The sequence below is a fragment of the Rhincodon typus genome, chromosome 7, assembly GCF_021869965.1.
Source record: "Rhincodon typus isolate 14 chromosome 7, sRhiTyp1.1, whole genome shotgun sequence".
Lineage (NCBI taxonomy): Eukaryota > Metazoa > Chordata > Chondrichthyes > Orectolobiformes > Rhincodontidae > Rhincodon > Rhincodon typus.
Genome location: NC_063338.1, coordinates 77,986,212 through 77,999,249, shown reverse-complemented (window position 1 = coordinate 77,999,249; position 13,038 = coordinate 77,986,212).

Here is a 13,038-nt window from a genome sequence, read left to right as displayed (position 1 = left end):
AACTGCAGATGCTGGAGAATCCGAGACAACAAGGTGCAGAGCTGGTGCTGGTGCAAGGTGCTAGACCCAAGGGTCTAGGCCCGAAACGTCAGCCTTCCTGCTCCTATGATCCTGCTTGGCCTGCTGTGTTCATCTAGCTCTACACCTTGTTATCTCAGATTTTCCAGCATCTGCAGTTCTTACTATCTCTCATGTGAGAACCATTACTGTTTTGCTGAATTGCATTTTTGCCAAAGAGTGTGTTTATGGGATGCTGTCTATATTGGAACAGTCGATGATTAGTGGTTAAATAATACATTATCTTGTTAAATATTTGTACGAAGTTTTGTCAACTTTTTTTTGTATTTTAACTGTTGTAAGAATAAAATGTGTTTTGATTAAAGCAGAGCGGTGGACTAATTGAATTGTACAGGTATTTCTCTTATAACGCGATAGTTGCGTTATTGTGTGATCTTGCACTGTAGAAAATCCCACTATAGAAAATCACCATAGAAAATCGCATTATAGAGAAATTGCTATTGAAAATCGCTAAACCTGTACAGCAGAAAGTTTGCATTATCCAAACAGCGTCCACTATTCATCAATCACATTACAGACAATTCGCATTAACAAAACATGCACTACAGCAGAAATACCAGTATCTGGGACACAACACCATACACTTGCCTTTAAAAAAATACAAAAGTTAGGGTCTAGGCTATCTCCTTACAATACTTTGGAGGGGGGATCTGGTCTGGTCCATAACAATTGCATCTTACAGGTCGAACACATTTATGGAGGGTATGTATGTTTGGGAGATGGTGCTAAACAAGCAGGCTGCTTTGACTTGAATGCTGTCATATTTTGTGAGTACTGTTGGAGCTGTATTCATCCAGATGTGTATTTCATGATACCCCTGACTTGAGCCTTGGAGCTGTTGGAGAGGCTTTGGGGAGTCAGGAAGTGAGTTAATTGCTGCACAATCCCACATTTCTCTCTTGCTCTTGTAGCCACAATATTTATAGGAAAACATACAAAATAGGAACAGGAGTAGGCCATTTGGCACTTTAAGCCAGCTCAGCCATTCAATATGATTTGATTTGATTTATTATTGTATCTGTGCCAAGATACAGTGAAAGTATTGTCTTGTGTGCTAACCAGGCAAATCATACCTTACGTAAGTACCATAGGGTAATAGAACGCAGTACCAAGTGTTACAGGTACAGAGAAGGTGCAGAGAAAGATCAACTCTAATATATGAGAAGTCTCTCCATAAATCTGAAAATAGCAAGGAAGAAGCTGTTCTTAAATGAGTTGGTACGTGTTTTCAAACTTTTGAATCTCTTGTCCACTGGAAGAGAGTGTAAGCAGGGTGGGAGGAGTCTTGGATTATGTTGGGAGCTTTCTTAAGGCAGCGGAAAGTGTAGACAGAGTCAATGGAAGGAAGGAGACAATAAAACAGATGCTGAAATCCAAGGTAGACAAACAGGAGGCTGGAAGAACATCACAAGCCAGGCAGCAGACAAACAGGAGGCTGGAACAACACATCAAGCCAGGCAGCAATGTAAGGAAAGCTGGTTTTTGTGATGACTGGGCTACATTCACAACTCTAATTTCTTACGGTCTTGAGAAGAGCAGTTGTCAAACCAAGCTCCGATACATGCAGATAGGATGCTTTCTATTGTGCATCTGTAAAAATTAGAATCATATAGCTTTGATGCAACTCGTCCACGCTGACTGGATATCCTAATCTGACTTAGTCCCATTTGCCAGCATTTGGCTCATATCCCTCTAAACCCTTCCTATTTATCCAACCATCCAGATGCATTTTAAATGTTGCAATTGGACCTGTCTCCAACACCTCCACTGGCAATTCATTCCATACGTGCACCAGACTCTGTGGAAAAAGTTACCTCTCAGGCCCTTTTTAAATTTTTCTTCTCTCACCTTAAATCTATGTCCTCTAGTTTTAGACTCCCCCACACTAGGTAAAGTCCTTAGCTATTCACCCTATTCATGCCCTTCATGATTTTATAAATCTTTAGGAGGTCACTCCTCAGCCTTGGATGCTCCAGAGAAAAAAGCCCCAGTCCATTCAGCCTATCCCTATAACTCAAACTCTCCAGTCCTGGCAACACCCCTTGTAAATCTTCTTTAGGTCCTCTCAGGTTTAACAACATCCTTCCTGTAGAAGGGTGATCAGAATTGTATGTAGTATTCTAAAAGTGGCCTCACTGATGTCCTGTACAGCCACCACATGATGTCCCAACTCCTACACTCAATCGTCTGACCAATGAAGGCAAGTGTGCCAAATGCCCTCTTCACCACCCTGTCTACTATCAACTCCACTTTCAAGGAACTTTGAACCTGCACCCCTAGGTTTCTATTCAGCAACAATCCCCAGGACCCTACCATTAACTGTATGTCCTGCCCTGGTTTGCCTTGCCAAAATGCAACACGTCTCATTTATCTAAATTAAACTCCATTTGCCATCCTCAGCTCATTGGCCCATCTGATCAAAATCCTGTTGTACTCTGAGATAGTCTTCTTCATGACCCGCTATACCACCTATTTTGGTGTCACCTGCAAACTTATTAACCATATCTCCTATATTCACATAACAGTCATTATGGACATGCTGAATTTCCTTAACCTTCTGAGGAAGTAGAGGCGTTGGTGTGCTTTCCTGACTGTAGCATCAACATGGATTGACCAGGATACATTGTAAGTGGAGTTAGAGCTAAATTTGGCCACATAGTCATGAGTGTATAAGGACTACAGTAAGGGGCTGAGTATGCAGCCTTGCGGGGCACTGGTATTGAGGATTAGTGTGGAGGAGGTGTTGTTGCCAATCCTTACTGGTTGCGGTTTGCAGGTCAGGAAGTCAAGGTTCTAGTTGTAGAGACGAGAGCAGAGTTCTAGGTCTCGGAGTTTGGAGATGGGTTTTGTTGGAATCATAGTTTTGAAGGCAGAGATAAAGTCCATAAATAGGATAAATCATAAAATCATAAAATCCTTACAGTATGGAAGCAGAACATTCAGCCCATCAAGCCCACACTGACCCTCCAAAGAGCATCCCGCCCAACCCACCCCATCCCTGTAACTCTGCATTGCCCATGGCTAATCCACCTAACTTGCACATCTTTGGACTGTGGGAGGAAACCGGAGCACCCGAAGGAAACTCATGCAGACACAGGGAGAACGTCTGTATGAAGTTGAACCCAATTCCTTGGCATTGTGAGGCAGCAGTGCTATCCACTGAGACACCTGCCACCCTGTTATCCAGTTATCCAGATCCATGGAGATGGCACTTGCTGTGGACCTATTGTGATGGTAGGTGAATTGTAGCGGATCAATGCAATCTGGGAGGCTGGAGTTGATGTCTGCCATTACTAACCAGGTGTTAGTCATTAAGGCATGTTGCCTGATTTTTCTTTCTAGAATGATAGTGGTCTTCTTGAAGCAGATGGGAGACTCACATCCCAGTAAGGAGAGGTTAAAGATGTCTGCAAATACTCCCACCATCTAGTCCATGCAGGATCTGAGTGCATGGCCGGGCACTCAATCCTGGCCAGCTGCGTTCCATGGGTTCACCCACAAGAAGGCCAATCTGATGTCTGTGGTTGTGACTGTGGGTACAGTTGCACCCAAAGCTGTCAAGGGCGGTGACATCATTTCACTGAACCTCTGATCATAATGAGCATAGAATGCATTGAGCTCATCAGAGAGGGTTGTCTTGTTGTCAGCAATTCTACTCAACTTCGCTTTGTAGGCCATTACATTGTGCTAGTCTTGCCACAGTCGACATGTGTTCATGTGGTTAATCTTGGACTCTAGTTTAGTCTGTTATTGTCTCTTGAAGTCCCTGATGGCTTTACAAAGATTGTACCTAGATTTCTTTTATAGGTCAGGGTCACCTGACTTGAACACTTCTGACCTAGACTAGGTCTTCTGGCTCATTCATAGTTCCAGTTGGGGAACACTGGGACTGATGTTTTTGTCATGCAGTCATCTACACGCTTACTAATGAAGTCTGTGATGATCATGGCATACTTATTCAATAGCTGATATTCCAATTCAGTACCCTGTTCTGACCCATACCCTTTGATCCCTTTAGCCCTAAGGACTATAACTGACTCCTTCTTGAAAACATTCCCTTTTTTTGGCCTTTTCATTCTCCAGGGAAAGAAATTTCTCCTCACCTCGGTCCAAAATAGCCTATCAAGTAACCCCTGGTTTTGGACTCCCTGGTCAGCGGGAATATCGTTCATGCATCAACCCTATCTATCTGTGTTAAAATTTATAGGCTTCTATGAGATTACCCTTCAGTCTACCAAACTCCAGTGAATATAGCCCTAAGTAATCTATTCTCCCTTCATAGATGGGGCAAACAGGTCACCACAAAGCTATCCAATGAATCAGTCTGATAAATCTTCATTGCACACCCTCCATAGTCAAAACATCCTTCCTTAGATAAAGAGACCAAAACTGCACACAATACTGTCTCAATACAAGTCTCAACAGTGCGCTATACAATTGCAGTAAGACATCCTTGCTCCTCTACTCAAATTCTTTCGCAATGAAAACCAACATACCATTTGCCTAAACAAAAAACAAAGAACTGCAAGTGCTGGAAATCTGAAACAAAAAAATTGCTGGAGAAACTCAACAGGTCTGGTAGCATCAGTGGAGAGACAGCAGAGTCAACATTTTGGGTCTGGTTCTTCAGAACTCAAATACCATTTGCCTTCCTCATTGCCCTTTCCACCTACATGCTTACTTTCTTTGACTGATGTATAAGAACAAGTTGCACCTCCCCTTTTCCTAATCTTTCGCTGTTCAGATAATAATCTGCCTTTTGGATTTTGCTACAGCCAGTTCAGTTCAGTTTCTGATCAATAGTTACTCCCAGGATGTTGATAGTGAAGGTTACAGTTATGGTAATGCCATTGAATTTCAAGGGGTGATGGTTAGATTCTCTCATGTTGGAAATGATCACTGCCTTGCACTTGTGTGTGGCATGAATGTTACTTGCCACTGTCAACATATGCCAGTATATCGCCTAGGTCTTACTGCATTCAGACAAGGACTGCTTCAGTATCTGAGGAATCACAAATGGTGCTAAACATTGTGCAATCATTAGTGAACATTGCCACTTCTGCTTCTTACCTTACCTTGGGAATTAAGTTTTTTTGTCCATATTTGAACTAAGGCTATAATTAGGCCGGGAGCTGTGTGGTCCTGACAGAATGCAAACTGAGCATACGTGAGCAAGTTATTGCTAAGAAAGTGCTGCTTGATAGCATTGTTGATGACACCTTCCATCACTTATGATTGAGGGAAGACTGTTTGGGGGCAGTATTTGGCTATGTTGGATTTGACTTGGTTTCTGTATATAGGACATACCTGGGCAAATTTCCACATTGTTAGGTAGCTGCCAGTATTGTAGCTGTACTGGAACAGCTTTGCTAGGGGCACAGTACTTTCTGGAGTCTTCAGTTATGTTGCTGGAATGCTACCAGGGCTCATTGACTTTGCAGTGTCTAGTGCCTACAGCCAATTCTATATCACATGGAATGAACAGAATTAGCTGAAGACTGGCATCTGTGAATCTGGAAATCTCTGGAGGAGATTGAGATAGATCGTGAACTCAGCACTTCTAAATGAAGATTGTTGCAGATGCCTCAACTTTTATCTTTTATACTGATGTGTTGGTCTCCATTAGGAGAGCATTGGGACACTTATGGAGCATCCTCCTTCAGTGACTTGTTCAATTATCCACCACCATTCACAAGTGGACGGGGCAGGACTGCAGAGTCTAGATCTGATCTGTTAGTAGTGGAATCACTTAGCTCTGTCTATCGCTTGCTGCCTGCATTGTTTGGCACACCATCAATCCTGTTTTGTAACTTCAGATGGAATATGCAAACAGTTTTGGGTCACATATCTAAGGAAAGATGTGATGAGGAGGTTTACCAGAATAATCTGAGGAACAAAACACTTGTCATGTGAGAAGCAGTTGAGGACTCTGAGTACAGACCCAATCGAGTTTAGAAGGATGGCGGGGGATTTCATTGCAACTTACAGAATACCAAAAGGCACAGATAGATTGGATATGAAGAAGATATTTTCCACTGGTAGGAGAGACCAGGACTGGGGGGCACAGCCACAGAGTGAATAAAGGTACAACACTTTAGAACGGAGGTAAGGAGGAACTTCTTCAGCCAAAGGGTGGTGAATCCATGGAAATTACTACCACAAATCTACTCCAAAACCTTAAATTACTACCACAAAAAGCTACGGAGGTCATGGTCAGTGAGTAGCTTTAAGACAGATAGATGGGCTCTTGATTAGTAAGAGATTAAGGATTGTAGGGGTAAGGCAGAAAAATGGACTGGAGAAACATAGCAGCCACGATCGAATGGCAAAGTAGACTCAATGGACTGAATGGCCTAATTCTGCTCCTATACTTATTGTCTTATGGCTACCTGATACAGTCTCAGCATTTTTACAGCAAAAGTAGTGGGGGAAGGAAGAGGAAGAAAAGAGAAACAGTATATGGTAATCAGCAGGAGATTTTTTTGCTCAGGTTTGACCTGGCATCATGAGGGACTGTGGGTTCCAGAGTCAATGTTAAGGACTCCCAAGGCAAGTCCCTCCACACTATATGCCACTGTACTGCCACCTCTGCTGGATCTGTCTTACCAGAGGGAGAGGAAGAATCCAGGGCTAATGTTGGCTGGGACACAGGAACAGAATTCCACCTTTTGAACAGTGACATTTAGTCTGAGAGACAGCTTCCTCAATTTTGGCAGTAGTTCCCAGACTTCAGTAAGGAGGATGTTACAGAACCAATAGGCTTTTCTTTGTTCTTGGCCTTTTAGTCAACGTCAGGCAGTCCACTCTGAGATAGCAAGAACTGCAGATGCTGGAGTCAGAGTTAATACAGTGTGGAGCTGGAGGAACACAGCAGGTCAGGCAGCATCAGAGGAGCAGGAGAGTTGACTTTTCAGGTCAGGACCCTTCTCCGGTGGAGACTAAGATGGACCATGAACTCAGCACTTCTAAATGAAAATTGTTGCAGATGGTTCAACTTTTATCTTTTGTACTGATGTGTTGGCCGTGTTGGTCCTGATGAAGGGTCCTGACCCAAAACATCAACTATCCTGCTCCTCCGGTGCTGCCTGACCTGCTGTGTTCCTCCAGCTCTACCCTGTAATGAGTCAAGCAGTCCATCTGGTTTCATTCTTTTCTTTAGACTTTGTAGCAGTTGACACAATAAAGTGATTTGCTAGGCCGCACTGCAGTGGGTCTGAAGTCATGTGCATGCTAGGGCAGGTAAGGAGAGCTGTTGGCTTTTGTAAAGGGCATTAGTAAACCAGATGATTGTTTACAAAAAATTAAAACTGTTTCACAATCCTCATTAGATTTTTTACTTACAGATTTTTAAAAAATTAAATGCAAATTGCACCATCTGGTGTGGTGGCATTCAAACCTAGGTCCCCAGAATATTACCTGCGTCTCTGACTTACTATTCCAGTGACAGTACCACTAGACCATCACTAGCTGACCAATTACTGACACAATTTATGTAGCTGTGTTTGTAGTAATGTCTCTTCTACTTTTCCCAAATTAATACATACAAGATCTTACAGTAAAATATGATTTAAAAGTGTTGTCAATGCCTTTTTTGTTAAAATTAGTGTAATGCTTATTTCCTAATTGTTATGCAGTGATGTAAGTGAGATTTCATCATCTGAGTGGAATTGTGTAATATGACATTTGGTTCAAAATGCAGTCATTTACTGTTTGTTACTACATTGTCAAAATTCCTTTGCCCAGCAGTGGTAACAAGCTAGCCAGTGATATATTGAATGAAATTATATTCATTCATCACCTTCACAAATAGGAATGTTGGAGTTGACCTTTGTCATTAATAAATCTGTCTTAATTAGGACTGGTGTTGAACAAGGAAAGCTGACATGGTAAAACCAGGCTGCGAAGTAAATCACGCTTTATATGAATTGAAAATGTTAATGAGGCAGACGGACATACAGAAACTTCAAATAACATCTCAACACTGAGACTGAGTTGGCCTGGGCTACAGGTGGAAACATAAGAAAATAACTGATAGACATAGGTCCAAAACAAGGGGTCATAAATATAAGATGGTCACTAATAAATCCCTAATAAATCAAATATAGGGAAAACCTATTTAATACAAGTTTTAGAAATGAACTCCCTCTACCACATTGTTAAATGAGGTAAATAATATTGGTGGAATGAAGGGAATGCTAATGGGGCTAGCTGAAGAAGAGGAGGAGTTATTTTAACTTAAGCATCAACACCATCTTAGGCTAATTGTGCCAACTTGCTTGTTTTTGTAAATTTTATGTAGTCTTTGAACAGTGCAGTATTGAATTTGTTGGATGTGTTCAGTTTCTAAGGCTTTTTCGTAGCCACACCAAATTCTCAGTCTGAGCACTTTCCCCTTTGCAGCAATTACAATGTCGTCATTCAAACATTGTAGACAAGGACTTGAATGAAACATCAGTGTAGATATAAGAGGAAGATTTTCCTTAATTCTTCAATAAAAACAAAATACTATGCTCACTGGAAATCTTAAAGAAAATCAGAAACTGTTAGAAGCACTCAGCAGGTCATGCAGCATCTGTGGAGAGACAAAGAGATTTAGAACATAGAACATAGTACTGCAACTGTACAGGCCCTTCGGCCCACCATGTTGTGCCGAACGTTTACCCTAAATCTAAAGTCTAACTAACCTCCACCCCTACCTTATATCATCATCCATATGCCTATCTAATAGCCGCTTAAATATCCCTAATGAGGCCGACTCCACTACCCGCTCCGGCAATGCATTCCATGCCCCTACCATTCTCGGAGTAAAGTACCTACCTCTGACGCCTCCCCTATATCTACCTCCACTCACTTTAAAACTATGCCTCCTCATAGTAGCTATCTCCACCCCAGGAAAAAGTCTCTGGCTATCCACTCTATCTATACCTCTGATCATTTTGTACATCTCTATCAAGTCACCTCTCATCCTTCGTCATTCTAAAGAGAAAAGCCCTAGCTCTCTCAACCTTTCCTTGTAAGACCTTCCCTCCATTCCAGGCAACATCCTGGTAAATCTCCTCTGCACCTTTTCCAACGCTTCCATATCTTTCCTGTAATGAGGCGACCAGAACTGGACACAATACTCCAGATGTGGCCGAACCAGGGTTTTGTATAGCTGGAGCATAACTTCATGGCTCTTGAACTCAATCCCTCTATTAATGAAAGCTAACACACCATACGCCTTCTTAACAACTCTATCCACCTGGGTGGCAGCTCTCAGGGAACTGTGAACATGAACCCCAAGATCCCTCTGCTCCTCCGCACTGCCAAGAATCTTTCCGTTAACCCTATATTCTGCTTTCAAGTTTGTCCTTCCAAAATGAATCACCTCTCACTTTTCAGAGTTAAACTCCATCTGCCACTTCTCAGCCCAGCTCTGCATCCTATCAATGTCCCTTTGTAACCTAGAACAGCCCTCCGCACTGTCCACAACACGACCCACCTTCGTATCGTCCGTGAACTTAGTAATCTACCCTTCCACTCCTACATCCAAATCATTTACAAAATACCCTTCCACTCCTACATCCAAATCATTTACAAAATCACAAATAGAAGAGGACCCAGAACAGATCCTTGTGGTACACCACTCGTAACTGAGCACCATGTTGAATATTTTCTGTCCACTACCATCCTTTGTCTTCTAAGGGTCAGCCAATTCTGAATCCAATTGGTGGATTTAATGTTTAAATCAATAGAACAAGTCAGAAACGATTGACCAGAAGTTGCTAGAATGGGGCATTTGGAGCATTCCCACTTACAGGGGGTTCTGCTATAATGCGTGTTCCAGCAACGCAAATTGGTTATAACGCAATTGATGAATAGGGAAACACCTATTTCTAAAACACTAACTTTTGTTAGCTACAATTCCATCGAGTAGGTATCTTGCTGTCAGAAGCCTTTTGCTAATGATACCTACAGTGTACTTGTACACTGCAGTGATTCTGAGAGTCCCAGAGAAATTCTCCCTGTCAGCCTTCATTAAAATCAAAAAGTAAGAAGCCAGCAGATCGGTTATCAGGAAAAGTAAGGTGTAGGGGAGTGAAAAAACAGGATATGTAACGTACCTTGAAAGGAAATGCTGAAAGGCACAGGACCTCGATACAACAGGAGGCTCCAGCAGTCTATTTAACTAATTAGTCAGATCATGGTTGACTTATATTTCAACTTGATTTTCCCACCTTTGCTCCATATCCCTTGATACCCTTGTGGTGTGGTGATAAGATCACTGAAAGAGTCTGAGTTGCTATGGCAACATACACGTGTTATGTTGCAGGCTGGAACTATGGATAGTGGTAGTAGAGTCTCCAATGTTCTTTCAGTCACACGGCTGACCAGGAATCTTTCCCAATCTCAGTCTGCTACTGGCAGTGTTGGAAGAATTTGCCAATTGATACTCAATCTTTTTAGTCATGTTGAGAATGCACCTTCCCTGGATATTGAGTTCTGAGGCAGGACGTGCTAACAAGGCAACCTTTCACAATCTCAGGATGTTACAAAGAGCTTGACAGCCACTGAAGTATTTTTGAAGTGCAGTCATTGCAGAAAATACAGCAGCTAATTTGCACACAACACTCTCCCAAAGGCAACAATGTGATAATGACCAGACAATCTGCTATCGTGTTGCTGACTAAGGGGTAAGTATTTATCAGGACACCTGGACAACTGTCCTGCATTTTTTGGAAATAGTGAGGACAGTTGTGTCAATCTGAGAAGGAGCTGCGAAGCTGCTATCACAGTCCAAACAACCTGTCTGAACAGCTGCTGACGGTAGTGCTGTCCTTTGTGTTACGCTTTTTTGGTGGTATGGCCCAACCCCGTTTTTCCTATAGGTTCAGTTATTTATAAAGCACAACTTTCTGTAACACAATGTTGCGCTGGAACACAATTATCGTATTATAGCAGAACTCCCTGTAGTTAGATCTTTGCCAGCACCCCTTGGCTGAAAAAAATGATTTCTCGAGTCATTTGTTAAAAGTTTGAACTGGTAACTGCACTGCCAAGACAATGGGGCCTTGGTGAATGGTGAACCAACATCATAAGTTGTTAACAAATCACATTCAAGAATTGAGAAATAAACAAAGAAACGTATTAGAAACATGGTGAATTCATTGTCAAATCAGGTACACAAAAGATAAATAGAGGGAGAGAAAGATTAGATCACAGAAAAGAAACAAGGGAAAGTAAGAAACATCAACAACTCACCACTTGACTGAAATAGAGTTCATTCTTTATTGTTCATTTTCTGGGCAGAAGATGGACTTCCAGATGAGGAAACATGAAAGGTCATGATAACAGGACCTCATTTGTGATTCTAATGTGTTCTTGGAGTTTTGGATGGGTTTCAAGCCAGATTGAAGCATGTTAAATAAAATGTATTGGGTCACAGAATTTGGGATGAATGGAAGCATGACTACAAGGCAGCAGCACATTCCAGGCCTTTGGAGGAATACAGAAGATTTGACTTAAGGTGGTGCTTAGAGTTAATGGCAAATTTAAGAGTTAACTTCTGGAGGAAATGCTGGATATTGACAATCTGGAATGAGCTGGCAGACATTAACAATTGTATTGTTAAATGTACACTCAATGAATTATTATGAGTCGATTATCTGTGGTATATAATGAACAATTAACATGTAAATGCAACACCTTGATGAAACTCTCAGCAAGTTAAGGGTGAAATACAGAATAGTAACAAAAGAATGACAAATCATCCAGCATTTCATAAGGAACTCTTCCTCACAATAAATTGTTTCATATTAATCATAGTACATATGTTCACTTTCTACATTTACAGTAAATTACAGCATGTTCACACTGTTTTTCTACAAGTGCAGTGTGTGTCTTAGTATTTAGAGCATTTTTTTTTATTTACTTCATCCTTGTTTGACCATATTCTGTCGACTCTTATGTAATATACAAGCTATTTTCGGAGTATAATGTGATTATGTAACTAACTACCATTTGACAAATGGCACAAAAGTGTCCACATATTGCAAACACCAAGACATATATTTTGATTTTGGGGTTGAATGTTTTATAAGGTTCTCTTTTCTCAATTAAACAACAATTCAATTAATTATTATGGGCATATGAAATCACTATCAGTGTTCCACTTTGTGACTGAATTATTTGATTGGTTGATTGATTGGTTTTATTGTCACATGTACCAAAATACAGTGAAAAGCTTTGTTTACCAGTAGTACAGGCAGATCACAGCAAGCAAAGGATGTACAGATCAAAAAGACTTAGAAGAACATTATTAGTAATTTTTAGAGATTTAGAATTTAAGTTTAAAAGTATAGAACAATTATAAGAAATGTTCACGTTAAATCTGCTGTAGGAGCTTGCAAGGGGTCATCCAGTGATACTCACCTATACTATTAATCATACATAAGCTGGATTTAATATTGGCGACTTAGTGCAAAACATTCTGCAATGTTCTGTTCCTGTTTCCGTCCCATACATTGACTATCAATTACATTTCCTTCCAGAGCTCATTCCAGATCATAAATGTCAGCACCTCCTCAAAACATTAACTCAAACTCACCATTGTCCCCAAGCACCACCGTGATTAACTTTTACCAACTCTCCAAATTCTTGGAATATGTTGCTGTCGTCATTCTTCATCCCAATACATCTTACTTAAGACAGCTAAATTGAATAGGATTATTTACATCCTGGTAAATCTCCTCTGCACCCTCTTTAGCGCACTTACATGCCTCTTTTTATTTAGATTCCAGAACTGCACAGAATACTCTAGTTATGGCCTAACCAACTTTTTAATACAGGTCCAGCATAATCTCCCCGCTCCTAAACTCTATGCCTTAGCTAATGCAGGCAAGTATCCCATTTGCCTTCTTAACTACTTTATCTATCCATCATGCTATCTTAAGGGATCAGTGGACATGCACACCAAGATCC